Here is an 18,427-nt window from a genome sequence, read left to right as displayed (position 1 = left end):
TTATAGATTAATTAATTAAATAGTTTTATTTTTTTATTATTTTTATATTTTCTTATCTTAGCTTTTTTTTTTAAAATAAGCTAATTAATATCTAAGACTAAGTAATAATAGCTATAATCTTATTTTATTATAAGAGTTTTATTATATAAATAAAGAAGGAAATAATATAATTATTAACTTATAATTATAGTAAAAGCTAGTTATATTATATTAAGTTAATTTCTTTCCCTTAGGTTAATTAATTTAATCTTTATCTATATTTTAAATACTTTTCATCTTAATATAAGTTCTATATTAATCTTATAATTATAATATATAAAATATTTAAAATCTTTAATATTATAAATATAAGGCTTTTTTTAATAATAAAAAAATACTTTTTTTTAATTTAATCTTATATATATTTAATTATTATTTAATTAAATAAAACTAATAATTTTTAGTTTATAATTATTTTTTATATATTTTTAAATATAAAAAACCTCTTAATTTATTAATATTTAAAGCTATTATTTAATAAAGGTTATAATTACTTTAAGGTCTCTAGGGATAAATTCCTAAAGGGCTTACTTAGGGTCTAATACTTAGTATTTCAATAATAGAATATAAAAATTAAAGATTTATTAACTTCTATTTAAACCTTTAGTCTTAGGCTAATTACCTTTTTTATTAGTTATTTTATCTTTAGGTTAGGGTTATTATTATTAATTAAGATAATTATTATATTGTAATAAATAAGAAAATTATTTAGATTTTCTATACCTTAGTTAATATATTATTTAACTAATTGTATAATGGGATTAAAAAAATAACGCTAGAGCTAAGAATTATAAATAGCCTTAGCCCTTAGGGAATTTTTAATATATTATTTTAATTAGCCTGAGTAATTAAACTTAATTAATAATATTGTTAATTATTAATATAATTAATATGTCTTATATAGATTAATATTTATCCTCCTTATTTAATATAAAGCTAATCTAAAGATATTATTTAATTAACTATAACTAAATTATAATTAATTATATTTCTATAAAGGGATTTTTACTTTATAATAACCTTATTATAAATATTCTTATATTGAAAATAATTATTCTTAATTTATTAAAAATTATAATTTAATAAATATCTTAAATTATATCTGAGTATTATTATATATAATATCTCCAGGCTTTTTTCCACTTAGTTTATAAGTTAAATAATTAATTTTAAATTAATAAATTATATATTTATAATAGTATTTTTTTATTAATATTTAAAGCTATAATAAAAGAAATTATAATTAATTTATTTAATACTAGTTTTATAAGTCCTTTAAGAATTAAAAAAAAATATATATATTAAAGAATTATATATATTTCTTTTTATAAAATTAAAAATATAAAATACAAAATTTAGTATTAAAATTATTATTAAACTTATTATTATTTATATATTTATATAAGCTAAGATAGATTTATTATATATTTTACTAAATAAATTTAGTTAATTAAACCTTTAGACCTTTATTTACCTCTAAGTCTAACGCTAAGCCTTAATATTAACTTTTTATAAATCTATAAAACTTTAATATTAACGCTAAGAATTAATCCCTTCTAAACTTATAATATTAAAAACCTTAATTTCCTAATATAATTATACTTATAATTATATAGCTAGATCTTAGCTAGCTATAATAAGACTTCTTTAATTTTTATATTTAGTAAGATAAAGGCTCTTTATAATTATTATAAGTATTATAGCTTATACCTTATATTAAGTATTATTTTTTAAGTCCTTAAGGAATTTAATATCTTTATTAATAAGATATTTCCTTTTTTTATAGCTTTTTTTTAAGAGCTTTTAATAAAAAAAGCTCTTATCTAAAGAAGCTAAATATTTTATTAAAACTATAATTAAGTAAAAAAAAAGTTAAATAAAAAAAAATTAATATAATTAAAAATAAAAAATTTAATTAATTATAGATTATTATATTATATATTTATATTAATATTCTTAAAGCCTTTATTTAATATTATTACTTATAGCTTATTTTAAATATTTTTTATATCTTTATAAAGCTTATAGATTTCCTTATTAAGGTTATATTAGTTATATTAAAAGATATATTAATAAATATTAATTATATTATTTTAATTATTTAATTAAAAGTCTTTATAGAAAGTTATTATAATTTCTTTAATATATTATTTAGTAATTAATTAATTATTAATTAGTTTATTAATTAATTATAGTTATTATTAATTGTAATTAAATCTCTATTTATAATAATAATAAAAATAATTTTAAACTCTTTAAGTAATTAAGAAATATAATTAAAAGGTTAATATGAGAAGGGAGTATTATATTATATAAAAAGGTTAGATTTTAACCTCAGGAATTAATAAAGATATAAGTTATTTAATATAAATAAAGCTAGCTTTAATATATTATTAAAGCTATTAATACTTATATAAATAAACCTTATTAATTTAAGCTTATTAAGATTCTTACCTTTAACTATAAAGCTTTTATTATTTAAATTATTTAAATATAAATTAAATTATTTTTATTTTTATTTTAAATAATATAATTTTATGTTATAATATTATTTAATTATATAATTTAAAGAATATTTTCTAAATACATCTTTTAGAATATTTTATACATAATTAGCTTAAAGCTAGAAAAGTAATAAAGTTAAAATATAAAATAAAAAGAAATAAACTTAATATTATAAAATTTTTTTTCTAATATATAATTTTAAAAATTTAATTAAGGTTTAGATTATTATATAATATATATTTTTTAGATTTATACTTATATTATAATTTATTTCATTAATAAAAAAATTAGCCTTTTAGCTTACTTATAATATTTTTTATCTTAAGGCTTTTTCAATAATTATATTAAAGCCTTTAAGAGATATAATTTTTAATTGAATTATATAGTATTAATTAAATTATATAAAATTAGGAAAAGATCTTTATTATAATATAAAATATATATATCTTATAAAAATACTACTAATATAAGCTTTATAAGCTTATTTACTTAATTATATATTATATAAGTAATTTCTCTTCTTAATTAAAAATATTAACTTTTTAATATACTTATACAATCCTTTGTCTTAGTATTAGTATAAATAATTATTATTAGTCTTAGTCTTAGTCTCAATTAGATTAGAATAGCCTAACCAAAGTTAGCTTACTTAAAAGATTTTTAAATTTATCTTAATTATATAAATTATTTTTTTATATTTTATATTTTTTATATTTAATTTTTAATTTAATAACTGATATACTTAAAGGCTATATAATATCATTTAATTATTTTTATTATTATGATATTAATTATTTTCTGTCTTACTTCTTAACTTAATTATTATAATAATGTTATATTATTATTTAACTTTAAATTACTTTTTTAATTAACCTTAGGTTTAAAAAGAAAATAAATATTTAGTTTAATATTATATTATTATTTATATTATCTATTAAATTAAGACTTCTTATTTCATAAACCTTGTAATAATTATAAGTATACATATATTACTTAAGTTATATTAAAGCAATATAAAATTATCTCTAATTAAATTATTAACTAATATCCATATTAAGCAAATAAATAATATATTAAAAATAAAAGAAACTAAAATTCCTTTTAAGGGCACTATATATATCCTTTATTAGATTTATACAGGGTTGAGATTTAGTTGCTCTAGTCTTAGTCAAGGCCTAACCTTAGTTATTTAGCCTTAGTTAGCTATATACTTTAGTTAGGCTATTTTAATCTTAGCTCTACTAAGACTAAGATAAAGACTCTTTAGTTAGATTAAAAAGTTAAGCTTTTAGTTACTTATATACTAAGGAAAATTACTAGAAATAACTATAGAAAGTTATTAAGAGAATATTATATAATATAAAGATAATTATAAATATATCTAAGGCAACCTTTAGCTATTATATATTTAATCTTATTTTTAACTAAAATATGTAGCCTAGAATTAATTAAATTACTTGTTTATTATAAAAGAGCTCTAAATAAGCTCCTTAAAAATATATATATTTAAAATTATTATAATTACCTTAATAAATGGGGTAAGAATATAAGGTAAACTTTATTATAATATAGACAAAATATAGATATTATATCGCCTAGCTATATAATTAAAAATTAAGGTTATGTATTTAGTATATAATAAAGTAACTAAAACTATAACTATATTGTTACTTTTAGTTAAATATAAAGTCTTTATTAAAAAGGCACTTTAAATTAATTAGACTAATTTTCTATAGTTAAAATTTTAAAGTAAATTAATTAGACTAAGACTAAAAAGTTAGTTACTTTTTAGTTATAACTAAGCTTAGTTATTTAGTTAGTAAATTAATTACTAACGAAGCCATAACCCTAGATTTATATATTAATAAAGTATAATTAAATAATAATTTAACTTATATAATAATTTAATCCTAAGAAAATGGAATTACCTTATATTCTTATATAACTTAATAACCTAGAATATAAAATTATTAAAATTATAATAAGTATAGACTCTAATAGGAATACTATTTTATAAGAGCTTATAAAAACCTATAGCTAGGGTTATGATTTACTTAGTAATTAATTTACTAACTAAATAACTAATAGTAGTTATAACTAAAAAGTTAATAATCTTTTAGTCTTAATCTAACTAAAATTAGCTTATTTTTTTAACCAAGGATTTTAATTAGACTAAAGTCAAGGGCTATTTATAACTAAGAATTTTTAGTTAGACTAAATAGTAACTAAGACTAAGATTAATAATTTTTTTAGTTAGACTAAAAGTTATATTTTTAGTTACTAGATGAATAACTTATTTATTTAATTACTTAAATAAGCTTATTAAGCTTATTATAATAATTATATTATTAAGAGTATTTATATATATATATATATATTATTATTATTATAGCAATTTTTTTAAGGTAATTATAGCTTTTTTTATTTTAATATACTTCTAAGAGTTAAATTAGAGCCTTTAAGAGATATTAGTTTTAAACAAATTATATAGCTTTAATAAAGTCTTATAACCCTAGTGTTATAATTTATATATATATTACAAAAGTAAGATAATCTTATAGCCATAATCACTTTTACTTAATAAGCTATTAAAATTATTAAAATCCAAAAGAATAATTTTCCCTAGTATTATTACTTTAATAATATTTATTTTAATAAAAAAAATCTTTTTTTTATTATATAAATTTAAAAAGCATATTAGGGTTAGGGTTAATATATAATATAAATTCTTTATATTTTAATTTATATTATAAATTTCTTTATTTATAAAAAAGGTTCTCTTTAGCTTAATTATAGTATTTTCTATCTTAAGGCTCTTCTAAGAGGCAAATTAGAACTCTTAAGAGATATTAATATAAAATAAATTATATAGCCCTAATTAAGCCTTATAACCCTCGGGGTATACTTTTGATATATATTCAGGGTGGTGATTTAGTCAATGATTAATTCACTGACTAATTGACTAAGATTAGTCATAACTAAAAAGTCAGTGATTTTTTAGTCTTAGTCTGACTAAAATTAGCCTTTTTTTTTGACTAAAGAAATTAGTTAGACTAAAGTCAAGGGCTGATTTTGACTAAGACTTTTTAGTTAGACTAAAAGTGACTAAAAAGTCAGAATTTTAATCACTTATTAATATAATAAATAAATAACCTTAATTATTAGTAATATAAATAGCTTATATAACATCTCTATTTTATCTATACTATAATAAATTAAACCTTATATTTTTATCTAATTTATTGCGATTATTATAATACTTTTAAAATTAGGTATTTTTAAGAAGCTTATTTAGAGCTCTTTAAGAATAATAAGCTAATTTAATTAATTATAGCTTAAATAAATTAATTAAAATTAAGATAAAATATATTATAACTAAAGGATTATATAATACTACTTATAATAATTTTTATATTATATAATATTTTCTTAATAGCCTTTTATAGCTATTTTTAGGACTTTTTCTTATTATATAAGTGACTAAAAGCTTGACTTTTTAGTCTGACTAAAAAGTCTTAGTCTTAGTCTTAGTCTGACTAAGACTAGAATAGGCTGACTAAAGTCAGCCCTTGACTAAGACTAAAGTGACTAAATCACAACCCTGTATATATTATAAAAGTAAGACTATTTCATAGCTATATATATTTTTACTTAGTAAGCTTCTAAAAGTTATTAAAATTAAAAAAAATATATAATACTCTTCTAAGTGTTAAATTAGAGCTTTTAAGCGATATTAGTATTAAATGAATTAGATAGCCTTAATAAAGCCTTATAACCCTAGGGTTGTAATTTTTATATATACGAAAAAGTAATATTATTTTATGCTTGTAACTATTTTTATTTATTAAGCCTTAAAAAATTAGTAAAATTTAAAAGAATATAAAATACTGTTATAAGTGCTAAATTAGAGCTTTTAAGTTATATAAGGTTTAAATAAATCTTATAGCACTAATTAAGTATTATAGCCTTAGGGTTATAATTTTTATATATATATAAAAAGTACGGCTATTTTATTATTAAATTTATTCTACCTTATTAAGCTTATTTAATTAGTTATATTTAAAATAAGTAACTTTTCCCCTTAACTAAAGAAATGACTTTTTAGTCTAACTAAAATATCTTAGTCTTAGTCTTAGTCTAACTAATTATAATTAGGCTTAGTCTTAGTCTTAGTTAGACTAAAATAGCCTGACTAAAGTCAGCCCTTGACTAAGACTAAAGTGACTAAATCACAACGCTGCCTATAGCCTTAAAGTTATTTTAGCTAATACCTTAATTATGTCTAAGATTAAATAATTTTCTTATCTCAGCCTTTAATTATTAATTTAATATTATTAATTATCTAATTAATTAATTCTTTATTCTTAGCTATAAGTATAATATTCGCTCAAGTCTCTATCCTATCTTAATAAACGTTTATTATTTATATCTTTTTATTTATTATATCTATATTAATTATAATAGTATAATCCCTAAGTTAAAGGTCTTTATATTATTATTAGTTTAATTAATTTAGCTTATTTTCTTAATAAGAATTATATTTATATTAACTTTCTATTAAATATTACCTAATAGGCCTCTCTTTAGTTGTATTTATTAACTTAAAGTATATTAATATTATAGGCCTTTTAATTAAATAATCCTCGCCCTTTCTTAGTAATATATAATAATATAGGTTTAATATAAGTATTTTATTTTATATTATTAATTATATCTTAATATACTTTTTATATTTTTTTACTTAATTAAAGTAATAATACAAATAATATATTAAGTAAAATTAATATATTCTTTATTTATTAATTATCTCTTAGCTCTTATATAACTAAAGCTTATTTCTTTAAATATTTAAAACCTTTAGCTTTTCTATTTAGTTATAATAATTAAGTTTTTTATTAAAAATAATTTCTTAATTAATAAAAGTTTCTTATCCTTTAATAATAATTTTGATATAAACTCTTTTTTTTTATTAAAATAAATAATTATAATTATAATTATAAATATCTAAGGTGCCTTTAATTACTTAAATAATATAAGGTCTACATTAATTAAGACAATATTACTATAAGTTCTAAGTAATAGGTTTTAATTATCTAAGATATCTTAATTCTTATATATAATTTCCTTAGGTAAGTAATTAAATCTTTCTAAGGACTTATATTTTATATAATAGAGATCTAAGGTCTTAAAGTTCTTTTAAATAAAATTTTTAATAAGATTATTTTTAAGCTAAATTTATATCAACCTAAGCCTAACTTTATTATATTATTTAAGATACCTTATTAATAAATCTAAATCTAAATCTAAGAAATATATTAATTAATTATAACTAAGCTTATAGACTTTAAAATTTTTAAATTAATATATAAGATTCAGTAGTAATATTATAATATTTATTTTAAAAAAGGCTAGTTTACCTTAAGGAATATAACTTATAATATTAGTTTTTTTATTATAAGCTAAATTAATATAAATATTAAAAAAATATTATTTATATAATATAAATATAATATATTATTTCAATAATTACTTGACTTGTATTTATGAGTTATATAAATATAGAATTTCTTATAATAATAAATATAAATTAAAATTATATATTTAGTGTGTTTTATTATTTTATATATAGCCTTAATAACTTAACTATAATATATTATTATTAATATAAAATATAATAATAATCTAAAAAGGTTATTCCTAAAAGAAATATATATATATATATAGGTTTCTCTTATAATTCTATAATTTAATTTATTCCTTTAGGTATTTTTATATTTTTTCCTATTTTATATTAATTATTATAAATTAAATATTAATTAATTATATAAATAATATAACTTATTAGAATTTTACTTCTAATATAATATATTTATTATTAAAATTTTTATTATTTATATATTTATATAAATAAAAATATACATATTATATCTTTAATTAAATAAGTTTAATTACATAAACCTATAGACTTTTATTTACCTTTAAGTCTAGCGCTAGGCCTTAATACTAATTCTTTTTAAGTTTAAACTCTAATACTAACTATAAGGATTAATCCTTCTAAAATATATAATATTAATAACCGCTATTTCCTAATATTATACTAATAGCTATATAGCTGGATCTTAGCTAAGTATAATAAGAGTTTTTTAATTTTATTATTTAATAATATAAAAGGTTTTTATAATTATTATTATAATTTATACCTTTTATTAAGTATTATTTTTTAAGTCTAAGAAATGTAATACTTTTATTAATAAAATATTCTCTTTTTTATAGTTTTTCTTAAGAGCTTTTAAGAAAAAAAGCTATTCTTTATAAAAATTAAACCTTTTATTAATAATATAATTTAATAAAAAGAAATTAAATAAGAAAAAATAATATAATTAAAGATAATAAGTTTTATTAATAATAAATTATTTTAATATATATTTATATTAATATTTTTAAGGCCTTTATTCAATATTATTATTTATACCTTGTTATAAGTACTTTTTATATTTTTATAAAGCATATAAATTTATTTATTAAAATTATTTTAATTATATTATAAAGTATATTAATGAGTATTAATTATATAATTTTTATTATTTAATTAAAGATTTTTATAAAAAGTTATTATAATTATTATAAATTATAATTAAATCTCTTTTTATAAAAATAATAAAAATAATTTTAAATTCTTAAAATAATTAAAAATTATAATTATATAGTTAATATTAGAGTGAAGAATTATTATATAAAAGGGTTAAATTTTAATCTCTTTAATTAGTTAAAATATAAGTTATTTATTATAAATTAAGCTAGCTTTAATATATTATTAAAGCTATTAATAATTACATAAATAAACCATATTAATTTAAGCTTATTAAGACTTTTAACTTTAATATAAAGCTTTTATTATTAAAATTACTAAGATATAAATTAAAATACTTTTATCTATATTTTAAGTAATATAAACTTATATTATAATACTATCATTTCTATAGCTTTTATTTTAAAAAAGTATATTAATTATATTATAATAGGAAATTTTAATAAGGAATTAAAAGTTATTATTTTTATCAACTTAGATTAAGCTATTTTATAAAACTTAAAATCTATTTTTTAAGTCTTTTTACAAGCTTTAATTAAGCTATAAGGCTAATTATATTTAATTATACCTATATGCTTATTATATATTTATATATGATATAATATCCTTAAAAGATTTTAAAAAAACTTTATATATATATTAAAATTACCTAGGAAGGTAAGTATTTTATTATATATATAGTATATATTTATTATATATTTATTATATATATATTTATTACTAATTTACTTATAGTATTATTATACTAGTTATTTAAATATTATTTTAAAAGGTATTAAAAGCCTAGAAAAATATTACCTTAAAGAGATTATTTTTTTTATTTATTTATAAATTAATTATACATTATATATATTAATTTTAATTAAATAAGGCGTTTATCTTTCTAACCTAATTAAACTCTAAGGTTAAATTAATATATTTTAATATAAATAATAATATAATTATTATTTTTAAATAAAAATATAAAAAATAAATAAAATTTATATTTAAAATGCCTTTAAAAATATTTATTTTATTTATTTATTATATATATATATTAATTAAAATATACATAATATAGTTAAGGCTATAAGAAGCTGTTTAGAGCCTAGTTAGTTTATTAACAATTTAAATACTAATTGTATTTATAAAAGTCTTTTTTTTAAAAATTATATAAAAATAAATTTTAATAAAAAGCTAATATATATATAATAAGTATCTTAATTAAGTAACTGTCTTAAATATTTTAACCTTTTTTATAAAAATTATAATATAAATATAATAAATTATTTAATTAAAATTACTTAATATATTTTTCCCTAGATATCTTAATTATTACTTAATAAGTCCTTATATTATAATTTGGCTTATTATAAATATTATAATATTATCTTTTAAATCCTTAAGGAATATATGATTTTTATTAATAAAATATCCTTTATAGCTTTTTTTAAAAACTTTTAGTAAAAAATACTGTTTTTTAAAAAAAAATTAAATCTTTTATTAATATTATAATTAAATAAAAGAAACTAAGTAAAAAAATAATAATATAATTAATCATAATAAGTTTAATTAATAATAAATTATTATATTATATATTTATATTAATATTCTTAAGGCTTTTATTTAATATTCTTATTTCTAGTTTCTTATAAGTATTTTTTATATTTTTATAAAGCTTATAGATTTATGTACTAAGGTTATTTTAATTATATTAAAAAGTATATTAATAAGTATTAATTATATTACTCTAATTATTTACTTAAAGGTCTTAATAGAGAATTATTATAATTTCCTTAATATATTATATATTAATTAATTAATTATAGTTATTATTAATTATAATTAACTTATTTCTTATAAGAATAATAAAAATATAAATTTTTAAGATTTTAAACTCTTTAGGTAATTAAGAATTATAATTAAAAAGTAAATATTAGAGAGGAGAGTTATTATATAAAGAGATTAGATTTAAATATCTTTAATTAATTAAAATATAAGCTATTTAGTATAAATAGAGCTAGCTTTAATATATTATTATAGCTATTAACAATTATATAAATATACCTTATTAATTTAAGTATATTAAGATTTTTAGCTTTAAGTATAAAGCTTTTAGTATTAAAATTACTAAGATATAAATTAAAATACTTTAATCCTTAATTTAAGGAATATATAATTAAATTATAATAATATTTATTACTTAATATATTTTCTTTTAATTTCTTTTATTATAATAAATTTTTCTTATAAAAACTTTTTTATTTTTAATACTTTATTATTTTTCTTTATATAATACTTATTTTTAATATTATTATTTATTTATATTATTAAATCTTATTATATTTTTATAGATATATAAAATAACTATTTAATTTATTAATTAATTAAGGTAACCCAAGCTAGTTAGTATATATATAAAGACTTCCTAAAAGCTTTATAGCTAAGCTATTATAAAAAGCTTATTAAATTAAAGTCTTATATATATTAAGGATATATTATTAATTTATATTTTTATTTTAATTTAATTATTAAGGCCTATTATCTTAAATTTTTTTAATTTCTTTTTCATAAATACTTAATATATAATTAAGATAAAAGGATTAAGAAAACTATATAACTCTTTAAGATAGTTATTTATATTATAAATTATTATAAAAAGTAATTTAAGAAATACCTTATTAAATCTTCTTAACTTAGAAGACCTAGAAAAACTAATTTAATAAATTAAAAGATATTATGATTTATTATTAATAATAGGCTAACCTTATACTAGCTTATTTTTAATAAATAAAATAAATATTATAACCCTCTTTAATATAAAATAGCTATAAATATTAAAATTTTTATACTTAATAAGGTCTTATATTAAGAGAAAGATATTATTAATAAAGAAATAAAAATTAATCTTAATAATCTTATTTTTAGTTTACTTCTAACCTCAATCTAATTAAATAAGTTAAGAAAACGCTATAAATATAAGAAATAAAATATAAAAAACGAAAATAAAAAACCCTTTATTAATAATCTTAGAATATTATATTATGACTTGACTTTGTACTACCTAAAATGGGGATTAAAGAATTTCAATCTATATCTTAGTAATTTCAATAGTAAAGGCTCTACTATCATTCACCGGGGTTAGCCTACCGGCGCATTGTTTTAGCGCCGGAGAGATTTGAATATTTTATAAATTAATTAATTAATAATTAAGTAAGGGATTATAAAAAGCTATTTATATATAATTATATATTATTAATTAAAAAAGCTATTATTATTAATATTAATAATTAGCTTAAGGTAATTAATATAAATAATTAACTTTATATAAAAATAATATTAAAATAATAAATTAAATAAATAATAAATAAGCTTATTTATTTATTATAAATTAATTAATATAATTATATTATTAATTTATGTAAAAAAAAATATATATTAAAGAAATAGAAGGCATTTATAGAAAAATAATATATTAACTTAGAGGTATAAAAAATAAATAAGAAATTAATTTATAATTATAGGCTCAAAGCCTAATAAAATATTAATATAATATTTTACTTAATAATTTATATTTTATAAAAGCTTATTAAAAAAAAATAATAAAATTATAACTTATTATTTCTTTTATATTTTATATACTAAAATAAAATAAAAGCTTAAGAAATAAAAATAATTTTTATAAAGAACTTATTATATTATATAAAAACCTAAATACCTTTATATTTAGATTATTAATTAAACTAATTATTTTAAAAAAATTAACTCTAAAATAATATTAAATTAGTAGGTAAGAGATATTATTTTCTTAATAACCTAAGTTATAAAAAAACCTTTAAACGAAAATTTCTTAATAATAATTTTTTAAATATTATATTAAAATAAAGCTATTATAATAAAAATAATTTAAATATATTTCTATTAATATTATATTGAAAATATAAAAGAAATAAGTTATTATTAAAATATATTATATATAGGTATTAAGGCTATAAGACTTAAGTATATTAAACTAAGATATATATAAATAGTAATAGCCTCTTTATAAATTAAACCCCTCTTAGAAATAAAAATACATTATTAATCAAAATTAATAAAATTAAAGCCTAAGAGCTTAACTTATTAAAACTCTAAAAAAATAGAAATTAAACATAAGTTTTTATCTTTATTTATATAAAAATAAATATTAATTAAGAGAATAAGTATAGCCTCTATATTAATTCTTTAAGATATAATTAAAAAAAAGATTAAGGTCTTTATAGATATTAATATGAAGATTAATATTATTAATATAAAGCTTATATAAAAGCTTAGCCTTAAGCTAATAAGAGATTATATAGCCCTTAGGCTTAAGTCTTTTAAAGGAGAAAAAATATACCTAAGAAATACCTATAAATTAATTTTCTTTTTTATTAATTTATATAATAAATTATGAAAAATATATTAAATATTAATTAAATAAAAATTTAAAAATAATATATATAATACTATTATATTATAATTATTAATAAAGTAAAAAGATATAATAATTAAATATATTATTAATAAATAATGTTATACTATAGTTATTATTATTAATTTAATTAAGATATAATACTAGGGCTTATAAGACTATATTATAAAACACCTAGAAAATAAATATATATAATACTTTATAAATAAAGTTAAAGTCTTAATATTTTTTATCGCTAAGAAAAATAACAAGCTAGGACTTAATATAAATAATAAAGAATTATATAATATAATAATTAAGAATTATTATATCTTTTTATTTATTAATAACTTATTAAGTAAGCTTTATAAATTTCAATATATCTCTAAGATTAATATTTATAATATATTTTAAATTATTATAATTATTATTAAAATTACTATTATTTATATATTTATATAAGCTAAGATATAAATATTATATATTTCATTAGATAAATTTAATTAATTAAACCTATAGATTTTTATTTACCTCTAAGTTTTAATCTAATATTAAGCCCTAATACTAATTCTTTTTAGGTTTATAAAACTCTAATACTAACTCTAAGAACTAATCCCTCTAAAACCTATAATATTAATCACCTTTATTTCCTAATATAATTATACCTATAGCTATATAGTTAGATCTTAGTGAGCTATAATAAGGCTTTTTTAATTCTCTTACTTAGTAATATAAAAGGTCTTTATAATTATTATAAGTATTATAACTTATATTTTATGCTAGGTATTATTTTTTAAGTCCTTAAGGAATTTAATATCTTTATTAATAAGATATTTTTTTCTTATAGCTTTTTATTAAGAGCCTTTAATAAAAAAACCTCTTATCTAAGAAAATTAAACTTTTTATTAAAATTATAATTAAATAAATAAAAACTAAATAAAAAAAAGATAATATAATTAAAAATAATAAGTTTAATTAATAATAGATTATTATATTATATATTTATATTAATACTATTAAGGCCTTTATTTAATATTATTATTTTTAGCTTATTATAAGTATTTTTTATATCTTTATAAAACTTATAAACCTCTTTATTAAGGTTATCTTAATTATATTAAAAAGTATATTAATAAATATTAGTTATATTATTTTAAATATTTAATTAAAAGTCTATATAAAAAATAATTATTATAATTTCTTTAATATATTATTTATTAATTAATTATAGTTATTATTAATTATAATTAAATCTCTTTTTATAAAAATAATAAAAATATAATTTTTTAAGATTTTAAACTCTTTAAGTAATTGAAGATTATAATTAAAAAGTTAATATTAAAAGGCAGAGTTATTATATAAAGAGATTAGATTTTAACCTCTTTAGTTAATTTAGATATAAACTATTTATTATAAATAGAGCTAGCTTTAATATATTATTAAAGCTATTAATAATTATATTAATAAATTATATTAATTTAAGCCTATTAAGACCTTTGGCTTTAAGTATATAGACTTTATTATTAAAATTACTAAGATATAAATTAAAATATTTTAATCTTTATTTTAAGTATTATAAGGTTAAGTTATAATAATATATTTTATAAAATTAAGATTAATAAAAATTTTTTTAAAAAGATTATTTTTTAAATAAAATAGATTATTATATTATAAACTTTTTAGGTATATATTTATTATTTATTAAAGGTTTTATAATAACTTATTAAAATATTATAACTTAATTATATAATACTTAAAATAAAGATTAAAGTATTATAATTTATATCTTAGTAATTTTAATAATAAAGGCTCTATACCTTAAAGCCAAAGGTCTTAATAGGGTTAAATTAATAAGGTTTATTTATATAAGTATTAATAGATTTAAGAATATATTAAAGCTAGCTCTATTTATAATAAATAGCTTATATCTAAATTAATTAAAGAGATTAAAATCCCTTTTTAATAATAGCTTTCTCTTTTAATATTAACTATTTAATTATACTTTTTAATTACTTAAAAAATTAAAAATTAATTTTATTATTTTTTAAAAAAAATTTAATTATAATTAATAAATTATATATTAAAGAAATTATAATACCTTTTAATAAGAATTTAAAGTTAAATAGTTAAAGTAATATAATTAATACTTACTAATATATTTTTTAATATAATTAAAATAATCTTAATAAAAAGGTTTATAAGTTATATAAATATATAAAAATACTTATAATAAGCTATAAGTAATAATATTAAATAAAAGTCTTAAAAGTATTAATAAATAATAGAATAACTTATTATTAATTAAATATATTATTTCTTTTTTAAAAAGCTCTTAAAAAAAGCTATAAAAATTAAATATCTTATTAATATAGATATTAAATTCCTTAAGGTCTTAAAAGGTAATACTTAATATAAGATATAAATTATAATACTTATAATAATTATAAAAACCTTTTATATTATTAAATAAGAAAATTAAGAAAGTTTTATTATAATTACCTATAATTTAATTATATAGTAGTAAATATAATATTAAGAAATAAAAGTTATTAATATTATAGGTTTTAGAGGGATTAATTCTTAGAATTAATATTAAAGTTTTATAAACTTAAAAAGAATTAGTCTTAAGGCTTAGTGCTAGACTTAGCGATAAATAAAGGTTCATAGGTTTTATTAATTAAACCTATTTAATTAAATATATAATATATTTATCTTAGCTTATATAAATATATATATAATAATAATTTTAATAATAACTTTAATATTAAATAATAAATATATTAATTAAACTAAACTTAAGTATTTTTATTTAAGTATTAAATTCTTAATAATAATTTATTATTTATTATTTTAATGTTTAAATTAAGATTTTAAAGTATAAAATTAATACTCTCTTATTAGCTTGTATATCTAGCTAAATATTTCTAAGTATTTAATAATATCTTAGATATTTATTTTTATCTCTAAGTAAATATATTTTATATACTTGAAGTTTTACCTATATAATATCTCATTAAAAAAACCTTAATTATTAAGTATTATCTATTATTATATAAAGATAGCCTCTAAGAGTTATATTAATAAATAAATAAGGGTATTTCTTATATATACCCTTAGATATTTCTCTCGGGTTTAATATATTTATTTTATTTATTTATATATTTATAAGTAATAAATAATTAATAATTTAAAACATATTATTTTTTTAATTAAATTTACTTAGAATTTATTAAAAACAAGCTTATGTTTATTACTTATAATTAGGGTTATAATTTAGTTAGTAATTAATTTATTAATAAATTAACTAAGATTAGTTATAATTTAAAAGTTAATAATTTTTTAGTCTTAGTCTAACTAGAGTTATCTTAAATTTATAATTAAAGATTTTAGTTAGACTAAAATTAATAGCTATTTATAACTAAGAAATTTTACTTAGACTAAATAGTAATTAAGACTAAGACTAAGGATTTTTTAATTAGACTAAAAGTTATATCTTTAATTAAGAGAAAAGAAATACTTATAGTATATATAATTAATTAAATAAGCTTATTAAGCTTATATTAGTAATATTCCTATATATTTTATATTTTACTATGGGTGTTTTCTTAATTTTATATAACTTAATAAGTGCTATGTAATTTAATTAAAGATTATATATCTTATAAGCTCTAATTTAGCTCTTAGAAAAATATCAAGATATAAAACATTATAATTAAGCTAAAAAAAAACCCTTTTGTATAAATATAAAAATTTATGATATAATTAAATTTATAATATAATTAAATTTATAATATAATTAAATTTATAATATAATTAAATTTATAATATAATTAAATTTATAAATAATATATATTATATAATAACTCTAATACTAGTCAGCTTTTTAAATTTATATTATAAGAATAAGATTCTTTTATTATATTAAGATTTCTAATAATAATACTACTATAAAAATATATTCTTTTAAATTTTAATACTTTTTGAGAGCTTAATATATAAAAGTAATTATACTTATAAGATAATTTTATTTTCTTAATATGTATTAAAATTATAAGACTAAGGTTATTATACCTAGTTAATGTTATATAATTTATTTAAAACTTATATCTCTTAAGAGCTCTAATTTTACTCCTAGGAGAATACTTAGATATAAAATATTATAATTGAGCTAAAAAGACCCCTTTTTTATTAATAAAAATCCTATTATATAATTAAAATTATAAAGAATTTATATTACATAATGAGCCTAGCCCTAATTAACATTTTAATTCTATATAATAAAAAAACATTTTTTTTATTAAAATATATATTATTATAATACTAATATTAAGGAAAACTAATTTTTTAAATTTTAATAAGTTATGAAAGCTTAATAAATAAAAATAAAAATAAATATAAATAATTTTACTTTTTCTTATTACCTAAAAATTATAACCCTAGGGTTAGTATATTTAATTAATACTATATAACTTATTTAAAACTTATATCTCTTAAAGGCCCTAATTTAATTCTTAGAACAATACTTAGATAAGAAAAACAATAATTAACCTAAAATAATAATTATAATAATAAAAAATATATATATATATATTCTTAATATAAATAGATATATATTATATACAGATTATAAAGTAGTATTTTTTTTCTTAGTTAATCTAAAAATTTATTATTACTAATATAATCTTTTATCTTAATAGGCTGCTCTTAGGTAATATTAATTCTTTTCTTCCCTTCTAGCTCTTTCTAACCCTCCATATTATTAATATCTTTATTATCTTATTTATAGTTAATATATATAAAATATATTATAAGGATTTAAGTTAAGGATAGGGCTATAAGTATCTTATTTTTTATCTTATTTTTAATTAAATATATATTATATT

Source organism: Fusarium keratoplasticum, chromosome 5 (genome assembly GCF_025433545.1).
Source record: "Fusarium keratoplasticum isolate Fu6.1 chromosome 5, whole genome shotgun sequence".
Taxonomy (NCBI): Eukaryota; Fungi; Ascomycota; class Sordariomycetes; order Hypocreales; family Nectriaceae; genus Fusarium; species Fusarium keratoplasticum.
This window is presented reverse-complemented; position numbering follows the sequence as displayed.